This window comes from Triticum urartu, chromosome 6A (assembly GCF_056163025.1).
Source record: "Triticum urartu cultivar PI428250 chromosome 6A, HENAU_Tu73, whole genome shotgun sequence".
NCBI lineage: Eukaryota > Viridiplantae > Streptophyta > Magnoliopsida > Poales > Poaceae > Triticum > Triticum urartu.
This window is the reverse complement of record NC_141878.1, coordinates 369,550,348-369,578,219: the sequence shown is the minus strand read 5'-3', so window position 1 is coordinate 369,578,219 and position 27,872 is coordinate 369,550,348.

The window sequence follows — 27,872 nt, the reverse complement described above, 5'->3', positions numbered from 1 at the left end:
GCCGCACCGATTCTTTCTATCCGGCGCCACCGAGTTTCAAATGTCATAGCCACTGCCACAAATCCTAGGCAAAACGGTCTCACCGATAGGGATCTCGGTCTCACCGAGATGGGATTGTAATCTATCTGTTTCCCTTCATAACATTTTGGTCTCACCGAGATGAGCGATCAGTCTCACCGAGATTGCAATGTAAACTCTCTGTTTTCCCTTCGTAACATTCCGGTCTCACCGAAATGACCGATCGGTCCCACCGAGTTTACCTAACCAACTCTCTGGTTAGCTTATTACCAAAATCGGTCTCATCGAGTTTGTGTAATCGGTCTCACCGAGTTTACGTCATGCCCTAACCCTAATCATATCGGTCCTACCGAGTTGCATGTCGTTCCCACCAAAAACCCTAACGGTCACTAGCTTTGCTGAATTGGTCCGACCGAGTTTAACCATTCGGTCCCACCGAGTTTGGAAAGTTATGTGTAACGGATAGATTTTCTGTGGAGGCTATAGATACCCCTCCACCTCCTCTTCATTCGTGGAGAGAGCCATCAGAACAAACCTACACTTCCAACCTATATTTTCTGAGAAAGAACCACCTACACTTGTGTTGAGACCAAGATATTCCATTCCTACCGTATGAATCTTGATCTCTAGCCTTCCCCAAGTTGCTTTCCACTCAAATCTTCTTTCCACCAAATCCATATCCTGTGAGAGAGAGTTGAGTGTTGGGGAGACTATCATTTGAAGCACAAGAGCAAGGAGTTCATCATAACCACACCATTTGTTACTTCTTGGAGAGTGGTGTCTCCTAGATTGGCTAGGTGTCACTTGGGAGCCTTCGACAAGATTGTGGAGTTGAACCAAGGAGTTTGTAAGGGCAAGGAGATCGCCTACTTCGTGACGATCTACCGCTAGTGAGGCAAGTCCTTCATGGGCGATGGCCATAGTGGGATAGACAAGGTTGCTTCTTTGTGGACCCTTCGTGGGTGGAGCCCTCTGCGGACTTGCACAAATGTTAACCGTCGTGGGTTGAATTCTCCATCAACGTGGATGTACGATAGCACCACCTATCGCAACCACGACAAAAACATCCATGTCTCCAATTGCGTTTGAATCCTCCAAACCCTTCCCTTTACATTCTTGCAAGTTATATGCTTTACTTTCCGCTGCTCATATACTCTTTGCATGCTTGCTTGAATTGTGTTAAGATTGCTTGACTTGTCCATAGTTGCTAAAATCTGCCAAGAACTAAAATTGGGAAAAGGCTAGATTTTTATTTGGTCAAGTAGTATAATCACCCCCCTCTAGACATACTTTTGATCCTACAAGTGGTATCAGAGCTTTGGTCTCCATTTGCTTTGATATTCATAGCCTTTGGAAGTCATAGCCTTGGTTTCACAACCTAGGAGAGTATGGCATCTAGCGAGGGAAATTACCACCATAGTGGTCCTTACTTTGATGGCACTAATTTTGCTAGTTGGAAGCATAAGATGAAAATGCATATTCTTGGACATAACCCCGCCATTTGGGCTATTGTGTGTGTTGGCTTGCAAGGTGAATTCTTTGATGGGAGGGAACTGAATCGTGAAGCTACCGTGAAAGAGTTGAAGATGCTGCAGTACAATGCTCAAGCTTGTGATATCCTCTTCAACGGATTGTGCCCCGAAGAATTCAACAAAATCAGACGTCTTGAGAATGCAAAGGAAATTTGGGAAACTTTGATTGATATGCACGAAGGTACCGACTCCGTCAAGGAATCCAAGTTGGATGTGTTTCAAAGTCAACTTGACAAGTTCAAAATGAAGGATGGTGAAGGTGTCACTGAAATGTACTCTAGGCTTGCTCTTATCACAAATGAGATTGCCGGCTTAGGAAGTGAAGAGATGACCGACAAATTCATCATCAAGAAGTTCCTAAGAGCCTTGGATGAAAAATACGATACCATGTGCACATTGATCCAAATGATGCCAAATTACAAAGATCTCAAGCCAACGGAAGTCATTGGAAGAATTGTTGCTCATGAGATGTCACTTAAGGATAAGGAGGAGCTCCATAGCAAGTCAAGTGGTTCTTACAAAGCCTCATGTGAAGCTCCCACATCATCAAGTGAGAAACAAACCTTCAATGAAGAATTGAGCCTAATGGTGAAGAACTTCAACAAGTTCTACAAGAATAGAAGCAAAGAGAGAAGTTCCAAGTCAAGGTCCTACAATGACAAAAGATCTTCTAGTCGAGAGCGAAACTGCTACAATTGTGGAAGACCCGGACACTACTCCAATGAGTGTACGACTCCCCACAAGAGAAGAGAAGATTCTCCCAAAAGAAGAAGTAGAAGAGAAGAATCACCATCAAGGGAGAGAAGGAGTAGGGATGATCGTTATGAACGAAGACCCTCCAGGAGAAGCAAGGATTCAGAAAGGAAGGACAAGTCATGGAGGACCTACACAAAACGAATACATCAAGCTCATGTTGGTGAATGGGTATCCGGCTCCGACTCCGACGGTCACTCCGAGAGATGCTATCACTCCGACTCCGAATATACTCAAGATGAAGGTGTTGCCGGTCTAGCACTTGTGTCAACCAACTCCTACGACATATTTGATTCACCAAATGAAGGAATTGGAAGATGCTTCATGGCTAAAGGCCCAAAGGTATCACACTCCGAGTAGGTTGATTTCAATAGTGATGAAGATGACTTGTTAGGTGATGATGATTTACTTTTTGACAACTCTAGTGATGAATACTATGACGAAACGTCAATTAATCGTGCTAATCAAGATGAAACGAATGACAATGATAAGGAGAAGATTGAGTCTCTAACTAAAGAACTAAACACTCTTCAGTTATCTCATGAAACTATCTTAGGAGATCATCGAGAACTTTTAATGACTCATGAGAAATTACGTTTTGAGAAGCTCAATCTTGAGCAAGAGCATGAGTTCTTAAAGGAAATCAATGCTGATCTTCGCAAGAAAAGTTCTTATTACATTGCCAAGCGTTTACTCTTATCTACTTACATGCCTCAAGTCATGTCTAGTAACAAGAACAAGAAGGACTCTTCTTCTAGTAGTAACAATAATCATGCTAAATCCAATATTGTTGCTTCTAGTAGTTCTCTTGACTCCACTAATGATTCTCTTAGCCAAGTTACACTTGAGCAAGAAAATAGCTTATTGAAGTGAATCATAGAGAATGGTGTTTACAAGAGCCTTGCCGGGAGTAAGCAATTCGAGGAAATTGTATGCAAGCAAGGAAGGCACCGGAAGAATCAAGGTATTGGTTTTGAACGAAAGTTCAATGCCAATGGAGTTGAGTGGGAAGAAGATCAATACCCCATGACGAAGTTTGTTCCTCAACAAGAGAAGTATGATTCTACTTCGTTCAAGGGGACACAAGCTCAAGATGATCTTCCACCACAAGACCACAAGGAAAAAGGCAAGGACAAGCTTAAAGAGGAAATTGATGCATTTGAAGAAGCTCCTAAGGCCTTGGTCAAGTGGGTTCCCAAGACTACATCAAGTTCCACTTCATCAAGTACAACTACAGCTCCGAGGAATCCCATCAAGATGGTGTGGATCCCGAAAAAGAAAAACTAGAGAGTTCTTGAGGGTGACTCCGCCAACATACTTCACTCTTATCATTTTGGCAAGAAAAAGTGCAATCAATTTCCACATCTTGCACTAGTTCAAGGAGTAACAAACCCTCTTGTTGGTAAGACAAGGGACAAGGTAACCTAATGCTTTCATGGACATCATATTGTGTGTGCATCACTCTATGTCTATGGATATTCTTGTTTGTTCCTTGTGGGAGTAACTCGTGTAGGTATTGAAAGTGCAACTCACTCCAAAGGATAGCTCCAAATGATCTACATTAACTTAGAGCATCCACATCTTCAACACCTACATGAAGTCATCATCGACAGAACCCATGGTTAGTTCATCCCTCTTAGGGGGGATATCACATCTAGGGGAGGTTTTCTCTAACAATTGAGTTAAAGCAACTCTAATGGTGTGAACACAACAACTCTTTATGTAAAAGTGGTAACCCCACTTGTGCTTAAACGATGAGTATGACCTATGATCAAATGTTCTCATTTGACTCCTAAGTCAATATACTCATATATAGATGACCTAGTCATCGCCAATTGCTTGATAGATACTAGAATTGTTTGTGCATGCTTTGCCACATATTTCATTTGTCATTTTATTGTGTGAGCATGTTGGTTGCAAAATTTACTCATTCGAGGACATCCACTTGTTGTTTTGATTGATTGGTTTCCTTTTGGCCAAGTGGATGGACAAGAATGCCTAAGAACCTTCTCTAGCTATCTATGCTTTTCTTGTCTCAAACTCTATTCGTGCTGCATCACAAAGTTTGATCAAGTCAGATTCGAACCACTCTGTGTGAGCAGCACTCGGAGTCCCCGATTCGTCATAGACTTAAACTTCCAAAACTTCTTTGTGTGTTTCGGTCTGACCGGTTCATCCATTTCGGTCATACCGAGATCACTAAGTCGATCTAGGTTTTCAATCTCGATTTGAACTATTCGGTCACACCGAGTTTCAGTAACTGCTTGCAGTTATGAATCTTGGTGCCACCGAGTTGTTCCACTCGGTCACACCGACAGTGTCAGGCTATATATATATCCACGGGTCAAATTTTGGAAAACTTTCCAAACCTCCTCGCCCGCGCTTAGCCTGCTCTGCCTCCCTGGGTCTCCGGATCATCCTCCTCATTGCCAGCCTCCTCCTGTCGCTGGTCTCCGCCGCCGTCAACGGGATCGTCTCCGCCATTGCCGCCGTAGCAAGTTCATCGCCGAACTAGGGTATGGACTTGAACTTTGTGCTGTTCTAACTCCGATTCCCCAGCACATTGCTTTGCCATGTATCTTGCCACGATTGAGATTGTTCTATCCATCGAAAGCACTCCATAGTTTAGTCGTGAATTGAAAATTTAGGGTTAGGTTTCCGCCGAAACCATCTCGGGCCGACCGAGTTGATGAAATCGGTTCCACCGATTTGGCTCAGGCCATTGCACATGTGATTCTCGGTCTGACCGAGCGGTGTGACCGAGTTCAGCACTTTGTGAAACCCTAGCAGTCTCGGTGCCACCGAACTGTGACTCGGTCTGACCGAGTTCACTAGTTTAGGTTCCAAAAGCTGCTTCGGTATCACCGAGTTTGCAAATCGGTAGATCCGAAATGCTTTCCGTGGAAAACTAAAACTAAGTTTTTAATTCATTCTTTTGCAAAAACCTCTGCATTTTGTGATGCTCATCCACTCTACCTCATCTATAATCTATTCACAGGGTCTGATGTCAGTGTTTGCATCATGTCAGATCAGAGTGACAGTCAAAACAAGTCAGAGGAACAGGTTCACTTGAGTGAGGGCACTAGTCCCTCTTGTAGCTCAGATGATGGCAGCAGGAGCAGACCCAGCAATCTGCCAAAGGCTGCCACAAGGGCCAGCAAGAAAAGAACCTCAGAGTCAGAGGATGAGGACTATGTGGCTGAGGAAGAAGAAACCACCTCAAAGAGGAAAGTCATGAAGAAGGAATATGACATAGCTGCTGCCACTAAGCCAGGGATGAGGCAAAAGGTTCCTGCCAAGAGAGCTCCAATGTCAAAAGCCAGAACATCTACTCAAGAGACATTGGGATCTGCATCCGAAGAGCAGGTCACCGTGGTCCCGCGCAAGCTCGTGTACATGCCAGCACCATGCCCGTGCACGTGCGCACCCCTCCATCCACCGTGGCGCCGGCCCCCATGCGTTTGGCTGCACCCGCCGCGCCCCTACCTTTGCCCGTGCGCGCTCCTCCACCCACCATGGTGCTGGTCCCCGTGCGTTTGGCTGGACCCGCCGCACCTGTGCCCGTGCACGCGCCCTCCTCAGCGATATGGGATGTTGCCATCGACCGCTACCTCTCAGCAACGCCAGTTGCCGTCCTCCCGCGCCCCGCCCGTCGATCACGAGACGACATGATGTTTTATTTACAAGTGAAGAACATTCTGTGGTTCCTTGAAGACTTCAAGAATGGCGTCCCGGAGGACGACCACGACAACGGCGGCATGGCACGTCGCCTCCGCTGGAAATAGTTTTTTTGGGTTTTAATATTGTATCGCGAATTCTCGATCATATGAATATAAATTCGCAGTGTGACTGAATGAAAGATATGGTTTGAACGAACTTGTGTTTTTCTCTCTTAATGTACAGACTTATCAAATGATTTTATTTTGAAAAAAACGTCAATGGTATTTAAATATAAAACACTCATCGCAAATGTTTTAGTTAGGACACCCATATGCAAACCGACAGCTTCCCCAGGAAGCCAAGGGAAAATGTGCCGAGCAGGATTTCTGCAGCTCTTGATCGCAAACGTTTTAGATAGAACACCCGTATGCAAAATGAGAGCTATGGTCTTCCCTCGCAGTGCAAGATTTGTGCATCCCTTCAACGGAAACAGTTGTTTTGCATGACCCGTGTGCAACCACGTAGAAACAATTGGGTAAGATTTGCATCTGTCATTTTGGGCATGTTGCCATTTTTCAAACTGGAAAGGTTGACATTTTTTTATCTAGTAACATTGCCATTTGTCAACCTTGTAACACTGCGATTTGGCAAAATATGGAGCTAAAAATCACTAGCACTATCTAATTTTTGCAACTAAAATCACTAGCACTATTCATATGGACACCACTAGCAAGCGTGAGTTGATGGACGCATATGCAAATGTACCATTGATTACATACAACAAGTCATCAACCCACAACGACAACGATGATACACGTTGGATTATAGATCATTTCCAACAAAACATTCTAGTAAAGTAAATTTTTTCTCACACAACAAATAACAAAGCGATGAAATGAACTTCAGCTCAACCACTCGTCGGCGTTGGAAACACTTGCTTTGAACCAAAAGTGATTCTCTGGGAAGGGACAACTACTGTCAATCTCGAGACCAACGCATGACTAATCATCCAGGCTGAAGCGGGCTATGTCAGGACCCATAGTTCCATGGTAGGGAAGCATAGCAATGAGTGAGGTATAGATATAGTTGCTTCTCAGAAATGGTAGTAACGTTGTGTCAACAGCAACTGGATCGCCGCCTTTCACCATCGTTGGATAGTTTTGTCCAAGGAAGAGCTAGTTTCCTCCAAGACTTTCAATACTGAACCAGGGAGAAGGTGTTGGCTCTAGTACATTAGTATCCATCCCGAATACCCTGCAACGGATGTTGGAATAGGTCCAGAGAGTGCGACCATGCGAGACAACACCTGCTTCCTTAGTAACATCAGCAGTGCCCTATATACAGATAAGAAGAGGTGATCCATTGGAATAAGTTGCCAGGCGCCACTGAGTATATGGGTCCTGCTCGTCCTCATGCTTGTGATCATCAGCATCGTCATCTCCCCCTTGGGTACAAAATTTTTCAAGTATAGGTGGTGGAATGTTCACAGGACCTTGCAAACACAAGAAGGTTAATTAATTAGTAAAGGGAAACTAGCTAACCCACATGCATATGGATGAAACAATTAAAATTACGGTGGAAGACAAAATGTACTGAAACCATGATGATTCCATGCAAAAACAATGCCACGAGTGGTGGCAGCAAACACAAGACCCTTATATTAAATTGCATCATAGTACTCATCCGTGTACATAAATTGATTTTTGAGCAATATCCATCGAGGCGTGGAAATAAGGAAGGCAACAAGCTTGTCGAAGATAGCAATAACTTCATAGTTCCTGTAATCCCAAGAGCGGTTGGGAACTCGACAAATTGCTATCTTCCGTAGACGACAGTTACCATGATCGTATTTGAACTCATGTAGATCATCTGTGTGCTCAACCTCTAGGCAGTCTGAGATTTTTGGAAGTGCAACCCGGTGACGAGTGTACACATTCACAAGTTCCCACTCGCAATTGTACCCAATATAAACAACCCAATCTTCATTTGTGCCTGCCCAAGCCTTGCCCTCAAGCGATGGCATCTTAACATCACATGTATCATTATCAAGCGACATCAACTTGCATAAGGCGAGGCTTCCCTCTTCCCTGCACCAGTTGGCTGGGTCACGGCGAAGAATATAGGGGAGATCAAACTACTCCTGGACCCTTGGGTTGCTTGTAATGATGTTATTAGTTGAGTTGAGAATGGTCTTGAACGAACCTTCCATGCTAGCCGAGGTGATGACGTCACACCGATCAATGAGTTCCTCCACCACGTCATCTTTCAGATTGGGGCAAGAGTAACGGGGTCGTTGAGGGAGTCCTGGATTAAGGGGTCCTCGGGCGTCCGGGCTATGTGATGTGGGACGGACTAATGGCCGTGAAGATACAAGATAGAAGACTTCCACCCGTTTCCGGATGGGACTCTCCTTTGCGTGGAAGGCAAGCTTGGCGTTCGGATATGAAGATTCCTTCCTCTATAAACTGACTCTGTACAACCCTAAACCCCGCCGGTGTCTATATAAACCGGAGGGTTTAGTCCATAGAGGCAATCACAATCATACAGGCTAGATGTCTAGGGTTTAGCCATTACGATCTCGTGGTAGATCAACTCTTGTAATACTCATATTCATCAAGATCAATAGAGCAGGAAGTAGGGTATTACCTCCATCAAGAGGGTCCAAACCTAGGTAAACATCGTGTCCCCCGTCTCTTGTTATCATCGACCTTAGATGCATAGTTCGGGACCCCCTACCCGAGATCCATCGGTTTTGACACCGACATTGGTGCTTTCATTAAGAGTTCCGCTATGTCGTCATCAGAAGGTTCGATGGCTCCATTAGTCATCTACAACAATGCCGCCCTGATGGAGGTTTTTCTCCCCAGCCAGATCTTCGTGTTCGGCGGCTTCGCACCGCGGGCCAACTCGCTTGGCCATCTGGAGCAGATCGATGGTTACGCCCAAGGTCACTAGATTAGTTTTGGAAATCTGGACTATGTCGCTGATATCCGAGGAGACTTGATCTTCCAAGGGTTCACGACCCCAACCTCCGCTCCGGCCTTAGATCTGGAGCACATAGCCAGGTCCGAAGATGGGATTCTTGAGCCCGCCGGACTATCTGCAATCACTAAGCCCTGTACGGGAGAGCCGGAGGAAGTAGTGTCACTGGCAACCATCATGAAGCCGGACTCTCCTTGGGACACTGGCTCCGAACCCTCGGAGTCAGCATCGTGTGAGCTCGGCCAAGGAGTCTCCTTCCCGCCGTACTCCACGGACTCTCTTCCCCCAAGCCAAACCTCACCTTTAAGCGAGGCTCTGGACTTGATGCGATCCCTCATCATTATAGAGGAGCAACGTCCAAACTACGCCTAGCCCAGACTAGGGGATGAGAGCGGGGAATTTTATGTCCCGCCCACCACCCACTTCATAGCCAGTGTCGAGGACTTAACTGACATGCTCGATTACGGCTCCGAAGACATAGACGGTACGGACGATGATGCCGGAGAAGAGCAGGACCAAACCCGCCGTTTACCAGACGGTGGATGGCCACCTCTTCGTATGACGTGTACATGGTGGATACAACCAAAGAGGGTAACGGCGATAATGATAAAGATCCAGTCGAGGATAAACCTCCTGTGATACAGCCAAACGACGACGTCAGTGGCACCGCTCTAAATCGCGCCATGGAAAAGACAGCGATACCGACACGATAGACAACAATACTCCGGACGACGACGAAGACCAAGAAGACCCCGCCGAGCCAACCTCCGCATAGGACGATCGGGAAGATGGGAAAGTTAGCCCTGATAAACAGGCCGTAAATGAAGACTCGAAGGATAGCAATTATCTTCCACTCTTTGAGGATGAGGTGAGCCTTAGCGACGAAGACTTTATCGTGCTTGAGGAACCCCTCGAGCAGGAGCGCTTTAAGCGCCGACTAATAGCCACTGCAAGGAGCCTGAAAAAGAAGCAGCAACAGCTTCAAGCTGATCAAGACCTACTCAACAATAGGTGGACTAATGTCCTGGCAGCCAGGAATACGGCCTCGAGCGCCCAACCAAAAGTTACCCAAAGCGTAAACTGCTACCTCAATTCGACGACGAGGCACTTGAGCCCGTACCATCAGCTCGTAACGCGGCTGACCGACCACCATGTGGCCGGGAGAAAACGGCAACTCAAGTCGAACACCAGCCCATACTACCTCACCATAAAGGTAGAGACATAACAACTCGGGGATATACATATGACCTGCGGTAGGACCTGGAAAATAGAGCAGGTCAGACCAGATTGATCTACAGATCACGTGGGTGTGCCCCGACGCGCGACAACGGCTATCTAGCCGGACGTGACAAGCATAACCACGTCCGGGCCGAAAACCGCAGACGGACTCCATCCGAGCTACGTCGCGACTTGGCCCGATATAGAGGCGCCGCACACCCCCTCTGCTTCACTGATGAAGTAATGGAGCACAAATTCCTAGAAGGGTTTAAACCCGTGAATATCGAATCATACGATGGAACAACTGATCTCGCGGTATGGATTGAGGACTTTCTTCTCCATATTCATATGGCCCACGGTGATGATCTTCATGCCATAAAATACCTCCCGCTAAAACTCAAGGGACCAGCTCAGCACTAGTTAAACAGCCTGCCAAAAACTCCATTGGCATCTGGGAGGACTTGGAGGACGCCTTCCGCGACAACTTCCATGGTACATACGTCCGACCTCCGGATGCCGATGACTTAAGTCACATAGTTCAACAGCCCGGAGAGTCAGCCAGGAAATTCTGGACTAGGTTCCAAACTAAAAAGAACTATATCGTCGACTGTCCGGATGTAGAAGCCCTAGCGGCCTTTAAGCATGGCATCCGCGACGAATAGCTCGCCCGACACCTTGGCCAAGAAAAACTGAAGTCCACGGCAGCCCTCATGACACTTATGACCCGCTTTTGCGCGGGCGAAGATAGTTGGCTAGCCCGTAGCAACAATAATGCAAGCGAACCTGGCACCTCCGAAGCCAGAAATAGCAACGACAAGCCCCGACGCAACAGACACAAGCGTCAAAGCAACGGTGACAATATCGATGACACGGCAGTCAACGCCGGATTCAGTGGCTCCAAGACCGGCCAGCGGAAGAAGGCATTCAAAAGAAACAATCCGGGCTCATCCATCTTGGACCGCATACTCGATTGTCCATGTCAGATCCACGGCACCCCCGATAAACCAGCCAATCATACCAACAAAAGCTGTTGGGTCTTTAAATAGGCTGGTAAGTTAAATACCGAGAACAAGGAGAAGGGGTCACAAAGTGAGGACAACGACCACGAGGAGCCCCGTCCGCCGAACACAGGGGGACAGAAGAAGTCCCCCCAGATTAAGATGGTGAGCATGATATACATTTCCCATATCCCCAAGAGGGAGCGCAAACGCGCACTCAGGGATGTCTACGCGATAGAGCCAGTCGCCCCAAAATTCAACCCATGGTCGTCCTACCCGATCACCTTCGATTGCAGGGACCATCTGACCAGTATCCGTCATGGCGGTTCAGCCTTACTGGTCCTCGACCCAATCATTGATGGATTCCACCTCACGCGAGTCCTCATGGACGGCGGCAGCAGCCTCAACCTGCTCTATGAGGATACAGTCCGCAAGATGGGCATCGATCCATCAAGGATCAAGCCCACAAAAACTACCTTTAAAGGAGTAATACCAGGTGTAGAGGCCCGCTGCACGGGCTCAATCACATTGGAAGTCGTCTTTGGATCACCGGACAACTTCCGAAGCGAAGACTTGATCTTCGATATCGTCCCCTTCCGCAGTGGCTATCACGCACTCCTCGGATGAACTGCGTTAGCTCAATTCAATGTTGTGTCACACTATGCTTATCTCAAACTCAAGATGCCCGGACCATGCGGTGTCATAACAGTTAATGGAAACATCGAACGCTCCCTCCGTACCGAGGAGCACACCGCGGCCCTGGCAGCAGAAGTACAGAGGGGCCTTATCAAGCAGAATTTTAATTTAGAGGCCAAGGTCCCGGACACTGTCAAACGAGTCCGGACTAGTACGCAGCTTGATAGTCCAGTTCGTTAGTAGTTCGACTAGCAATTCGGCCTCCATCTCAGTCCCGACTAAATGGCGGTGTACGTACCGCGCGTACATAACTACGCACTCAATATACCATGGGAATAGACGGAGGCATAACTCGATTGTGGTCCATAACCGCTAGACCTTCCCCAGACACACATACTTTCCCTTTTCTTTTTTTACTTTTCTTTTCCACAGGCCCCTCACGATGGCCTGATCATTGATCCTTTTGAAGGATGGATATACCAAGGTGGCAAGCAGCATAGACCTGTGGCAGAATCTCTAGGTGGTCTTCTTGACGATCACTCTACCTGTTTTTAGGACCCGCACACAGCTCCCCTTGGTCTTGGCATGTTAAATAGCCATGTTGCTTATCGCACTATTTGTACAAATACGCTTCGACATATTAATCAAATTATAATGGAAACAGTTTGCGGCCCAACTTATGTGGCATTGGCTTACTATTTCATTTTATTTCGCTCTTCTTATCGATTGCACCCGTACACTTTGGTACGCTTTAATTCGCCAGGGGCTTCATTGCGCCCCATACTATGGCAACAAAGTCCGAACACTTTTTACAGTATAGTTCGGCACCCCGAATTTAGCATTATATGCATCGGCTCCGAATCATGTCTTTGGTCAATAGTTGGGTTGCCCGGCTCCGATGCTTACTACCTTACATTCCGTCCTATCGGCTAGGGTAGTAAAGGGAGAACTACTGCGATTGTGTTTCTAGTTCATTCGGGTAAACACCTAAGTAGAGAAAGCCGAAAACTGACTATCATGATGCAGTGAGAGCTGGTTAGCTATTCGGAGGTTAAAATCTCTTGCGATTTTTCCCGCATTATGCGACGGATCGGCGTCCACCCGATCAGGTGTCTACAGCACCCTAGTCTGGATTAACAAATACTAACTAGGGGCTGTGCCTACATTTCTATTGTCAAACTCCTATGGTTAAGTGAGGGTGATAAAGCCACATAGTCTGATTGCCTAGTTCGTTGCGCTAAACACCTCCTTCAAGGACCAAATTCTTAGATCAAGAGTGTTTTAGTTCCAACCCGAACACCCCCGTACTACCTACGTGGGGGCTGAAGCCGACGACTGGCCAACTCTCAGATTTAATAAAACGGCCGCACAGGAGGCAAAATTTTAAACAAACAACAAGCATCATATTACATATAAGCTTTGTTCCATAATACAAGACGGGATAACATGAATGTCTTCATTCAAAGATAATGTCTTTTAAACACTATCCCTCTACAATGCGGGATCCCTTCAGGACATCATAAAAATACCGCTCGGGCGTGCGGTGCTCCTTGCCCGCGGGCGGTCCCTTGGTCGCAAGCTTGACGGCGTCCATCTTCGCCCATTGCACCTTGACACGGGCGAAGGCCATCTGCGCACCTTCGATGCAGACCGACCGCTTGATGGCATCAAGCCGAGGGCAGGCATCGCCAGCCGCTTCACGAGCCCAAAATAGCTACTGGGTATGGCTTCGGCAGGCCACAGACGGATTATCAAATCCTTCATGGCCGATTCAGCCACCCTATGCAGTTCGGTCAGCTGTTTCAGCTGATCGTGAAAGGGCATCTGATGCTCTGGATCAAGGTATTGCGACCAAAACAACTTCTCCGTTGAGTTCCCCTCTTCGACTCGGAAGAACTCCACAACATCAGTAACACTGTGCGGCAGATCCGCAGAACTCCAAATCCGGATTAGTAAGAGGTACCTTTTCTTCACATATTTCCTCTGCATAATAAAGGCCTTACCCGCTGCGATTTTCCTGGCCTCCTGGATTTCCTTGAGGGCGCCTTGGCCTTCAACCTGGGCCTCTTGTGTGCTTTGGTGGGCCTTAGCAAGTTCAGACTCTTGGTCCACAATCTTGCGCTCCAAGGACTCGCATTTCTTTACGGTGTCCTGGAGCTCCTGCTGGACCTCCCTGACCCTTGCCTCGTGTTTTTCGTGGGTGCCTTGTTCTTTTGCCGCTCTCTTCTGGGCCTCGGCCAGCGCGCTCTTGAGGGTCTCCACCTTGGTCGCAGCTCCTATGAAATATCATGATAACATGATCAACACAAACAATTCATATCTTTCCAGATCTGAATAGGCCATTGCATACCTTGCTCGTCCTCTAGTTGTTTTCTCACACGGCCGAGCTCTTCCTCGGCCAGCTCTAGACTCTGCTTCAGTTTGGAGACTTCGACAGAATGGGAGGTCACAACCAGTATCGACACCTGCTTGTTCACATAGACACATATGGTTAGTCTCCTGCGATAATTATTTGATCCTCTGTCCAGCTTTTCTTTCCGAACACCGGATAGAGTCTCAGGGGCTACCGTCTATACTATGACATCCTTTTTGCATAATTACATCGCATACCTCAAAGCATGTTAAAAGGCTAGTGCAGGCTTCGGTCAGTCCGCTCTTAGTGTACTGAACCCTCTCAACCATCGTACCCATGAGGCTATGGTGTTCCTCAATAATGGAAGCACTTGGTAGCGCTTCCAGTAGAGCATCCGGTGCCTCTGGATGGACAGAGGTCACCGGCGGAATAGGTGCACCTCCTTCTTTCGAAGGAGGCTGCTTGCCTGATTCCAGAGCCGTATGGGCCTCCGAAATAGTATTCGGCTGGGGGCCGAATTGGACATGGCCCCCATCATTAGTCTCCAGGGGGATTTGCTCCCCCATGTGTCCGGCGGCCGAGGTATCACCCTCTGGCGCCACCCTAACTGCCTCCTGTAGCTCTCCCTGGCCTGGGAAGGTCCTTCATGACAACACCTCGGCGTGGTCCGTAGAGTTGGGAGAGGAGGGTGCCGGAAGTGACCTGCTGTCCATCACTTTTGGATCCAGCGAATTCCCCGAAGATGAGGATCGTTGGGGGCGGGCGTGGGCCGGACTGCAGCACATGATTCGACATATTGAAACCGCGAAGTAAAAAAGTGGGATATATGTGTATAGAAGTGCCTTTGAGTACTTATGATTTGGCCAGGGGCTTCTCCCTGGGGCGCCACTTGGACCTACTATCAGTGTCCAACGCGGAGTTATCCGCGAGGGAGACCCTCCTCTTCTTGGACGCCTATGCCTCCAGATCCGTGGAGGCCGTCCGTTTCTTCCTTCCCCCTCAGGAGGAGAGTTCCTTTCCTCCTCCTTGTCTTCCTCGGTGGCGGGGGAGGAGTGGGTTTCGGTGTCTTCGGACGTCATGTCCGAAGTGCCTTTACGGCGAAGGCCGCTTCTTCCTACCTGGCCCTTCTTCTGGGCCTTCTTGGGCGCCGGAACCAGCATCTTCGTCAGAAGTGGGATTGCTGGGTTTTCCGGCAACGGAGCCGGACACTGGATCCGCTCCGCCTTCCTTGCCCAGCCCTGGAAAGACACATGGGGAAGCTTAGACATCTTCCTTGAATGTATAGGTGAAGGATACACCTTGAAATACGAAAAACTTACCGGACTGGCGGGATGGGTCAGGTAGTACCCACGGTCCTCGGTCATCTTCGGCCACGTCTCATTGGCCTTAAAAAGCACCTTCCAGACGCCTTCATGTGTAACACCAAAGAACTATTGCAAGGTCTGGTGCTTGTCCGGATCGAACTCCCATAAATTGCAAGTCCAGCTTTGGCAAGGAAGGATCCGACGAAAAAGCATCACCTGGATCACATTGACAAGCTTGATGTTCTTGTCCACCATGCTCTTGATGCGCGTCTACAGCGCGGACACCTCGTCCGACGACGCCCAGCGCGGACACCTCATCCGACAAGGCCCATCGCGGACACCCTTTCCTACTCATAAGCTTAAATAGTCTTGATCCCGCGGGTGTGAGATTGGTGAGTCCTCATGACTCACAGATACTTCCAAACAGTTGCAGGTGCCGATGATACCAGTGCAGGTGACGCAACCGAGCTCAAGTGGGAGCTCGATGAAGATCGTGTTTGTTGTGTTGTTTCGTTTCCTGTTGATCAGTAGTGGAGCCCAGTTGGGAGGACCAGGGATCTGACATTTGGGGTTGTCTTCTTTTATTTTGGTTCTGTAGTTGGACCTTGATTGTATTCTGGATGATGTATGTTTAACTTGTATTGTGTGAAGTGGCAATTGTAAGCCAACTCTTTATCCCTTTCTTATTTAGTACATGGGATTGTGTGAAGATTACCCCTCTTACGACAAACCTACCATGCGGCTATGCCCCTAAGTCGTGTCCCGACACGTGGGAGATATAGCCGCATTGTGGGTGTTACAGTATGCACCCCTAATGAACAAAGTGGTAAGTTGTGTGCAATTGTTTTGAGCCGACATTTCGAGAAAAGTCTACTTTAGTCATTGTCATTAACTTATTCATGATGCGGACATTTGTCGGCTTCAGATCTAACCAAAAGCATTTTTGATGGCTCGAATGCGCTACTTTACTACCCCGGGACCGAGGAATCTGATAGCAAGCTGAGGGAAGCTAGAAGGTAAGTTTGAGACTCCTTACCTTATGTTCGAGTAACCACAACATTGATCCATGCCATGTTTTTTTCACTTACTTTGAGTCTACTAGGCATAATCATAATCTAGTATAGTATTTTTCACTACTAGATCCATAACCATAAAGTTGATCCATGCCATGTTTTTGTTTATTTTTTATTGCAGAAGTTCATGAACCGTTGTCGCAAGCTAGTGAGCATGCTTGGGGGCACTAGCTCTGGTAATTTGTATGTTCCCAGATCATTGACACTTATCATCGCTTCATCGAGCCATGCCAGTGAAGGCTCCTCTAGCCACGCCACCTCGTTGTCTTGCCTTATTGAGGAGCACGAGGAAGATGAGGATGAGGAGCAAGCCAAGGGAGAATAGGAAGGGTGGAGAGGAGGAGTACGATGAGTATGACAGACCTCCACCCACTCAGCCAACCCAGGACAAAAAGGGGAAACATCCAAAGAAGCAATGGAATAGTCCATCCCCATTTCTGGGCGAGCATAATTTTCATGACACAACAAGAACAACACAAGAGACTCGGTCAAAGAGGAATGAGGAGCGCATCACCAAGAGGGGGAGGAAGACGAAGTGATATGGTCATGTTGAACTACTCGCTTTGTGTTGAGCTGAACGAGAACTTGTTGGCTATGTTCAAGTACATGCTATCGCGGATTTGTTAAACTATTTGCTATGTTGGATATTCAAGAAAAAATTGCTATGTTGGACATGTAAACCTATTTGTTGAAAGTATATTAATGTGTGATGCATATTATGATGTGTGCGATCCTAATATTTTAGTTTGTAAACTATATTATTGTGTGATAAAACTTTTGAATTGAAATAATCAAGTTTTGCACAAAGAAAATCAAAATTAGAATGCCCTACCTCCATAGTCACTAGCGATAGGCTTGCACACCGTACCACAAAAGTTTATTAAGTTTCAGACACAGTATCTATGCCCTCCTACCGCCGGGACGGGTCGCGGTATGATTGCATTACCAACCGCACAATTCCCCCCCTCCCTATATACACTATGGGTTCAGGGGTTGGGGGGCTCCTACCTACCTGCCGCCCCTCATGCTTGGCGGTAGGACGTTAGTCCATGTCAGCCCCACCCACTAGAGGACAGCGACTTTCGTTCACCCTACCGCTAGGATCCTCGACGGTAGGTAATTATTGTTGGAAATATGCCCTAGAGGCAATAATAAATTAGTTATTATTATATTTCATTGTTCATGATAATCGTTTATTATCCATGCTAGAATTGTATTGATAGGAAACTCAGATACATGTGTGGATACGTAGACAACACCATGTCCCTAGTAAGCCTCTAGTTAACTAGCTCGTTGATCAATAGATGGTTATGGTTTCCAAACATGGACATTGGATGTCGTTGATAACGGGATCACATCATTAGGAGAATGATGTGATGGACAAGACCCAATCCTAAGCCTAGCACAAGATCGTGTAGTTCGTATGCTAAAGCTTTTCTAATGTCAAGTATCATTTCCTTGGACCATGAGATTGTGCAACTCCCGGATACCGTAGGAGTGCTTTGGGTGTGCCAAACGTCACAACGTAACTTGGTGGCTATAAAGGTGCACTACGGGTATCTCCGAAAGTGTCTGTTGGGTTGGCACGAATCGAGACTGGGATTTGTCACTCCGTGTAAACAGAGAGGTATCTCTGGGCCCACTCGGTAGGACGTAATCATAATGTGCACAATGTGACCAAGGAGTTGATCACGGGATGATGTGTTACGGAACGAGTAAAGAGACTTGCCGGTAACGAGATTGAACAAGTTATCGGGATACCGGCGATCGAATCTCGGGCAAGTATCATACCGATAGACAAAGAGAATTGTATACGGGATTGATTGAATCCTTGACATTGTCGTTCATCTGATGAGATCATCGTGGAGCATGTGGGAGCCAACATGGGTATCCAGATCCCTCTGTTGGTTATTGACCGGAGAGTTGTCTCGGCCATGTCTGCATGACTCCCGAGCCCGTAGAGTCTACACACTTAAGGTTCGATGACGATAGGGTTATAGGGAATAGATGTACGTGGTTACCGAATGTTGTTCGGAGTCCCGGATGAGATCCCAGATGTCACGAGGAGTTCCAGAATGGTCCATTTATATATGGGAAGTCATCATACGGTCACTGAAATAATTCGGGGGTTACCGGTATTGTACCGGGACCACCGAAGGGGTTCCGGGGGTCCACTGGGAGGGTCCACCTGCCCCGGAGGGCCCTATGGGCTATGTCTGGAGAGGGACCAGCCCCTTAGTGGGCTGGGCGCCTCCCCCTAGGGCCCATGCACCTAGGGTTTGGGGGAACCCTAAAGGGGGGCGCGCCCCTTGCCTTGGGGGGCAAGGCAACCCCCTGGCCGCCGCCCCTCCTCAGATTGGATCTGAGGGGGCCGGCCCCCCTCTCCCTTGCCCCTATATATATGTGGGGGTTGGGAGGACAGCGGCACCCAAGTTCTAGCGCAGCCCTCCCCCTCTCCCAAGTCCTCCTCTTCTCCCGCGGTGCTTGGCGAAGCCCTGCAGGATTGCCACGCTCCTCCTTCACAACCACGCCGTCGTGCTGATGCTGGACGGAGTCTTCCCCAACCTCTCTTTCTCCCCTTGCTGGATCAAGGCATGGGAGACGTCACCGGGCTGCACGTGTGTTGAACGCGGAGGCACCGTTGTTCGGCGCTTAGATCAGAATCAACCACGATCTGAATCGCTGCAAGTACGACTCCTTCATCCGCGTTCTTGCAACGCTTCCGCTTAGCGATCTACAAGGGTATGTAGATGCACTCTCCTTCCCCTCGTTGCTAGATTACTCCATAGATTGATCTTGGTGATGCGTAGAAAATTTTAAATTTCTGCTACGATCCCCAACAGTGGCATCATGAGCTAGGTCTATGCGTAGTTTCTATGCACGAGTAGAACACAAGTTGTTGTGGGCGTCGATATTGTCAATTTACTTGCCGTTACTAGTCTTATATTGATTCGGCGGCATCATGGGATGAAGCGGCCCGGACCGACCTTACACGTACGCTTATGTGAGACTGGTTCCACCGACTGACATGCACTAGTTGCATAAGGTGGCTAGCGGGTGTCTGTCTCTCCCACTTTAGTCGGATCGGATTCAACAAAAAGGGTCCTTATGAAGGGTAAATAGAAATTGGCATATCACGTTGTGGTTTTGGTGTAGGTAAGAAATGTTCTTGCTAGAAACCTATAGCAGCCACGTAAAAACTTGCAACAACAATTAGAGGACGTCTAACTTGGTTTTGCAGCATGTGACGTGTGATGTGATATGGCCAAAAGGATGTGATGAATGATATATGTGATGTATGAGATTGATCATGTTCTTGTAATAGGAATCACGACTTGCATGTCGATGAGTATGACAACCGGCAGGTGCCATAGGAGTTGTCTTAATTTATGACCTGCGTGTCAACATAAACTTCATGTAATTACTTTACTTTATTGCTAAACCGTTAGCCATAGTAGTAGAAGTAATAGTTGACAAGACGACTTCAAGAAGACATGATGATGGAGATCATGATGATGGAGATCATGGTGTCATGCCGGTGACAACGATGATCATGGAGCCCCAAAGATGGAGATCAAAAGGAGCAAATGATATTGGCCATATCATGTCACTATTTGATTGCATGTGATGTTTATCATGTTTTACATCTTATTTGCTTAGAACGACGGTAGCTTAAATAATATGATCCCTCGTAATCATTTCAAGAAAGTGTTCCCCCTAACTATGCACCGTTGCGAAGGTTCGTTGTTTCGAAGCACCACGTGATGATCGGGTGTGATAGATTCTAACGTTCGAATACAACGGGTGTAAGCCAGATTTACACACGCAATACACTTAGGTTGACTTGACGAGCCTATCATGTACAGACATGGCCTCGGAACACGGAAGACCGAAAGGTTGAGCATGACTCGTATAGAAGATACGATCAACATGAAGATGTTCACCGATGTTTACTAGTCCGTCTCACGTGATGATCGGACACGGCCTAGTTGACTCGGATCATTTTTTCACTTAGATGACTAGAGGGATGTCTATCTGAGTGGGAGTTCATTAAATAATTTGATTAGATGAACTTAATTATCATGAACATAGTCTAAATTGTCTTTGCAAATATGTTGTAGATAAATAGCTCACGCTGCAGCTCCCTGTTTCAATACGTTCCTAGAGACTAAGTTGAAAGATATTGTAAGCAATGATGCGGACTGGGTCCGTAGTCCGAGGAGTGTCCTCACTGCTACAGAGAAGGCTTACATCTTTGATGCACCGCTCGATGTGCAAACCCCTACAACGTCGTCTGTGGATGTTGTGAACACCTGACAGACACATCCTCATGACTACTTGATAGTTTAGTGCACCATACTTTACGGCTTAGAATCGGGATTCCAATGACGTTTTGAACGCCATAAGACATATGAGATGTTCCAAGAGCTGAAATTGGGATTGCAGGCTCATGCCCATGTTGAGAGGTATGAGACCTCTGACAAGTTCTTATGCCAACAAGATGGAGGAGAATAGCTCAGCTAGTGAGCATGTGCTCAGAATGTCTGGGTGCTACAATCACTTAAATAAAGTGGGAGTTAAACTTCCAGATAAGATAGTGATTGATAGAGTTCTCTAGCCACTATCACTAAGCTACTAGATCTTTGTGATGAACTATGACATGCAAGGGATGGAGTTGATCCCAGAGCTGTTCGCGGTGCTTAAGACCGCAAAAGGTAGAAATCAAGAAGGACCATCAAGTGTTGATGCTTTAACAAGACCACTGGTTTCAACAAGGGCAAGGGCTAGAAGGGAAACTTCATGGATGGCAAACCAGTTGCCGCTCCAGTGAAGGAACCCAAGGTTGAACCCAAACCCGAGACTAAGTGCTTCAATTGTAAGGGGAGCGGTCACTGGTAGCGGAATTACCCCAAATGCATGGTAGATAAGAAGGCTGGCAACTTCAACAAAGTATATACGTGTTATTAATGTGTACCTCACTAGTACTCCTAGTAGCACCTGGGTATTGGATACCGGTTCAGTTGCTATTATTGGTGACTTGAAGCAAAAGCTACGGACTAAACAGAGACTGGCTAAGGGTGAGGTGACGATGTGTGTTGGAAGTGTTTCCAAAGTTGATGAGATCACCATCGCATGCTCCATCTGCCTTCGGGATTAGTATTGAACCTAGATAAATGTTATCAGGTGTCTATGTTGAGCATGAATATGATCAGATCATGCTCATTGCAATACGGTTATTCATTTAAGTTAGAGAATAATGGTTATTCTGTTTACATGAATAATACCTTTCATGGTCATGCACCCTATGTGAATGGTTCAGTGAATCTCGGTCGTGGTAATACACATGTTCATGCCAAAAGATGTAGATAGTACCACTTTCTTGTGGCACTGGTGCTTAGGTCATATTGGCGTAAGATGCATGAAGAAACTCTGTGTCGATGGATGTTTGGAGTCACTTGATTTTGAATCGCTTGACACATGCGAGCCATGCCTCATGGGCAGGATGACTAAGACCCTGTTTTTAGGTACAATGAAACGGGCAAGTGACTTGTTGGAAATCATACATGCTGATGCTTGTGATCCAATGAGAATTGAAGCGTGCGGTGGATATTGCCATTTTCTCGTCTTCACTGACGATTTGAGTAGATATAGGTATATTTACTTAATGAAGAAAAAGTGTGAAACATTTGAAAAGTTCAAGTGGTTTCAGAGTGAAGTTAAGAACCATCATAACAAGAAGATCAAATTCCTACGATCTGATCGATGAGAATTTCTGAGTTATGAGTTTGGCAATCACTTAAGACATTGTGGAATTGTTTCACAGTTGAAGCCACCTGGAACACCACAGGGTAATGGTGTGTCCGGACGTCGTAATCAAACCTTATGAGATATGGTGCGATGTATGATGTCTCTTACCGATCTACCGTTTTCATTTTGAGGATATGTGTTAGAGACAGCTGCATTCACTTTAGATAGGACACCATCTAAGTCCGTTGAGACGACGTCGTATGAATATGGTTTGGCAAGAAACCAAAGTTGTCGTTTCTTAATGTTTGGGGCTGCGATGCTTAAGGCTTCAGCCGGAGAAGCTCGAACCCAAAAGCGGACAAACACATCTTCATAGGATACCCCAAAGGTGACAGTTGGGTATACCTTCTATCTCAGATCCGAGGGAAAATTGTTTGTCACTAAGAACGGGTACTTTCTCGAGAAGGAGTTTCTCTCGAAAGAATTGAGTGGGAGGAAGATAGAACTTGATGAGGTTGTCAAACCGTTACTTCAACCAGAGAGTGATGCAACACAGAAAGATGTTTTCTATGGCGCCTACATCTGTTGAATAGGAAGTTAATGATAGTGATCATGAAGCTTCGGATCAAGTTGCTATCGAACCTCGTAGGTCGACAAGGATATATACTACTCCTGAGTGGTACGGTAATCCTGTCTTAGATATCATGTTGTTAGACAACAATGAACCTACGAGCTATGGAGAAGCAATGGTGGGCCCATATTCCGACAAATGGTTAGAAGCAATGAAATCCGAGATAGGATCCATGTATCAGAACAAAGCATGGACTTTGGTGGACTTGCCCAATGATCGGCAAGTCATCGAGATAAATGGATCTTTAAGAAGAAGACGGACGTGGACGGTAATGTTTTTTTGAATATTTACTGTGGGGTAAAACCCCACAGCCCATTTTATTAGAAAAAGAAAAGGTCCAGCAAAATACAAAGCACCGAGAAAGTGCCAAAACAAAAGGAGTCCTATCTACGACTTACCTAGAGCTAGAAGACCCAAGTTCAACTGAAGCTATCCGAAATTTACAAAAGGGCATTAACCCAGGCTAACAATTGAGTTCTAAGACTACTGTTAAGTCTGTGAGACAGAAGAAAAATATCATGTACAAAATTGCATCTCCAGGTGGCAAAACGAGCCTGCTCTCCCCTGAAGATCCTCCCATTCCTGAGAATCCAAATATTCCATGCTGTAGTGAGCATCACCTCAAAGAAAAAAGTTTGACTAAAACTTGATCTGGCATGGGCAATACACTCCTGGGTATTAGACCCCTGGGACCAGTCAATCTGGAGGTAGTTCCACACTCTTGAGCTGAAGTTGCACTAGAAGAACAAATGAGATCAGTCCCCATGGACCGAAGCATTACATATAACACAAATATTATCCTCAGCTTGGGACCTCCAGTGTCTTCGAACCAGCATGTCTTTGGTGTTGAGTCTATCAAAGAACAATAACCAACCAAAGACTTTAATCTTCATAGTGCATCTACTCTTCCATAACCATTTGCATGGCATAATAGTGGGCATATGGGAGTGCATGATGGTATAGAACCCTTTGGCCAAAAAGGACCCATATTTGGAAGGCCACACCCACTGGTCAGGAAGTAGAGGATCTCTTTGCAAGTTTAGCAGCCAACCTTCTAGAATTGTTAACTCTACAGCAGCTTCTTGTGAGATGGGTAGGTAAAACATGGAAAAAAGGTCCTGGGTCTGAAGCACATCCCTGACTGAGACTTTGTCATCAATCATGAAAGAGAACAGTCTAGGAAACCTCCTTACCAAGGGCAAGGAAGAACCAGCCACATGCCATGCATCATGCCAGAACAAAGCAGTGTCCCCCATGTTAATATGAACAGAAGCAATGGCCCTGTAAGCATCGTGCAGCTTGAAGACATCCCTCCACCAGAAAGAGCCAGTCAATACAGTTGCCTGAGGGACAATGTTGTCATAATAGGAATCCCATATTAAAGAGACCCAAGGAACATCATGCTTATTGAAGAATTTATGCAGATGTTTCATGAGCAGTCCCTGATTCTGAATATTGAGATTAAGAATACCCAGACCACCCTTATCTTTAGGTCTGCAAACCAGATCCCAAGCTGCCAGAGATTGTTTAGGTGTATCTGTATTCCCTCTCCAAAGACACTGCCTAAAGATCCTATCCAACTGCTTAATGATGCCAAGAGGTATATGCAAGGTGCAGAGGAAATAGATTGGCATGGAAGTTAAGACTGAAGTCAACAGCTGCAACCTAGAGCCCTGGTTGAGCATGGCAGAACTAGCAGATAGCCTTCTTTCAATATTATCCACGAGGGGGAGGAGATCCACAATTCTGGGTCTGGTGGTACCAAGGGGTAAACCAAGATAAGTGAAAGGGAGTTCTCCTAACTTACAACCCAGAAGAGTAGCCAACCTGAGAGCCTCCTCATTAGATATGTTCAAAGGTATCATAGAGGACTTTGCAAAATTCACCTTGAGACCAGTAGACTGCTGGAACACAACCAACATATTCTTAAGAGCCATCAGTTGGTCATCCACAGCTGGCAAGATGATGATTGTGTCATCTGCATACTGGATAATTGGGTAGTTAGGATCATGGGATGGGATTGGGAGTGTCAGAGATCCTTGAGCCATCATTTGGTTTACCACAGACTGCAACAGATCAGCAGCAATAACAAAAAGGAGGGGTGACAAAGGATCACCCTGTCTGACCCCACACTTACATTTAAATTGCTTCCTTGGAATGCCATTAAGTAATACCGAAGATGTCCCAGATGACAAAATCTCTCTAACCCAAGCAATCCACTTGCTATAAAACCTTTATGATGATGAACTTGTAAAATTACCTCATGCTCCACTGTATCAAAAGCCTTGGCAAAGTCCAGCTTCAGGATTATGATTGGTCGCTTTGACTGCTTGCATTGATGTATATACTCAAATGCCCATGCAAGGCAATCCTGAATGGACCTACTTTTCAAAAATCCATACTGGTTCTTATGAATACATTGCAAAATTACTTTCTGTAATTTGTTTGCCAGCAGTTTGGTGAGGAACTTCAGACAGGTGTTTGTAAGGGAAATGGGCCTGAAATCATCAAGCCCTTGAGGAGAAATCATCTTAGGAATAAAGGGTGATGAGAGAGCCATTGATGTTCTCCAGAGATATATGTCCATCATAAAAAGCCTGTATGAGGTGCAAAAAATCATGTTCAATGATAGGCCAGCATTTCTTGATAAACATGCCATTAAAGCCATCCGGTCCAGGTGCTCTATCAGTGGGTAGCTCTGCTAAAACCTTGTTTATTTCCTCCTGTGAGAAGGGACCAGAGAGTACTTCAAGCCCTTCCACTGGTTGGATCAACTGTGGGAGATCAAATCCCATGTTAATGCCCTGAGCATGACCCATCCTATTCTTAAAGGAGGACCACAAAATTCCAGCCATTTGTGTATGATCAGAGACTGGATCGTTCCCATCAACCCTAAGACTAGCAATTGCATTTTTCCTTAATCTTTCTGAAGCCATTGAATGAAAGAACTTTGAATTCTCCTCCCCCACCTTCATATATCTGATTGTACACCGCTGTTTCCAATAAATGTAATGGATACGTAGCAAGTTCTCATGGTGCAACTTGACTATCTTTCTGAAGTTAAACTCCGGAGTTGTGAGTGGCCTCCATTCCTCAAGCCCATCAAAATGTAGGATGACCTTGGCGCAATTCAAAGTCAGCCTTTTAATGTGGGAGATGTTTTTGCTCCACACTTTGAGGTCCATTCGCAGCTGTTTGAACTTTTGGGAGATAATTGCTGCCACACGTGGACGGTAATGTTACCGTCTGTGAAGCTCGACTTGTGGCAAAGAGTCTTTTCACAAGTTCAAGGAGTTGACTACGATGAGAATTTCTCACCCGTAGCGATGCTTAAGTCCGTCGGAATCATGTTAGCATTAGCTGTATTTTTCGATTATGAAATCTGACAGATGGATGTCAAACAAGTTTTCTTACCAATTTTCGTAAGAAAAAGTTTTATGTGATACAATAAAAGGTTTTGTCGATCCTAAGGATGCTAAAAGGTATGCTAGCTCCAGCGATCCGTCTATGGACTAGAGCGTGCATCTCGGAGTCGGAATATATGCTTTGATAGAGTGATCAAAGCTTTTAGGTTTATACAATGTTTGCTAGAAACTTGTATTTACAAGAAAGTGAGTGGGAGCACTACAACATTTCTGATAAGTATATGTGGATGACATATTGTTGATCAGAAATAATGTAGAATTTCTGGAAAGCATAAACGGTTGTTTGAAGAGTGATTTTCAAAGGAAGACCTGGATAAAGCTGCTTACATATTGGGCATCAAGATCTATAGAGATAGATCAAGACGCCTGATGATACTTTCAAAGAATGCACACCTTGACATGATTTTGAAGGAGTTCAAAATAGATCAGTCAAAGAAGGGATTCTTACCTGAGTTGTAAGGTGTGTAGTTGAGTAAGACTCAAAGCTTGACCACGGCAGAAGAAAGAGGAAGGACGAAGGTCATCCCCTATGCTTTTGTCATAGGCTCTATACGGTATGCCATGCTGAGTACCGCACCTGATGTGTGCCTTGCCACATGTCTGGCAAGAGGGTGCAAAGGTGATCTAGGAGTGGATCACCAGATAGCGATCAAAATTATCCTTAGAGGAATAAGGAAATGTTTCTCGGTTATGGAGGTGATAAAGAGTTCGACGTAAAGAGTTGCGTCGATGCAAGCTTAACACCTATCCGGATAGCTCTGAGTAGAGATACCGGATACGTATAATGGAGCAACAATTTTGAATAGCTCCAAGTGGAATGTGGTAGCAGCATCTATGATATGGCATAAAGTTTTGCGAAATACATAGGGATCTGAATATTGCAGACCCATTGACTACAACCTCTCTCACAAGCATAACATGATCAAACCCAGAACTCATTGAGTGTTAATCACATAGTGATGTGAACTAGATTATTGACTCTAGTAAACTCTTTGGATGTTGGTCACATGGTGATGTGACCTGTGAGTGTTAATCACATGGCGATGTGAACTAGATTATTGACTCTAGTGCAAGTGGGAGACTGTTGGAAATATGCCCTAGAGGCAATAATAAATTAGTTATTATTATATTTCATTTTTCATGATAATCGTTTATTATCCATGCTAAAATTGTATTGATAGGAAACTCAGATACATGTGTGGATACATAGACAACACCATGTCCCTAGTAAGCCTCTAGTTGACTAGCTCGTTGATCAATAGATGGTTACGATTTCCTAACCATGGACATTGGATGTCGTTGATAACGGGATCACATCATTAGGAGAATGATGTGATGGACAAGACCCAATCCTAAGCCTAGCACAAGATCGTGTAGTTCGTATGATAAAGCTTTTCTAATCTCAAGTATCATTTCCTTGGACCATGAGATTGTGCAACTCGCGGATACCGTAGGATGCTTTGGGTGTGCCAAACGTCACAACGTAACTGGGTGGCTATAAAGGTGCACTACGGGTATCCCCCAAAGTGTCTGTTGGGTTG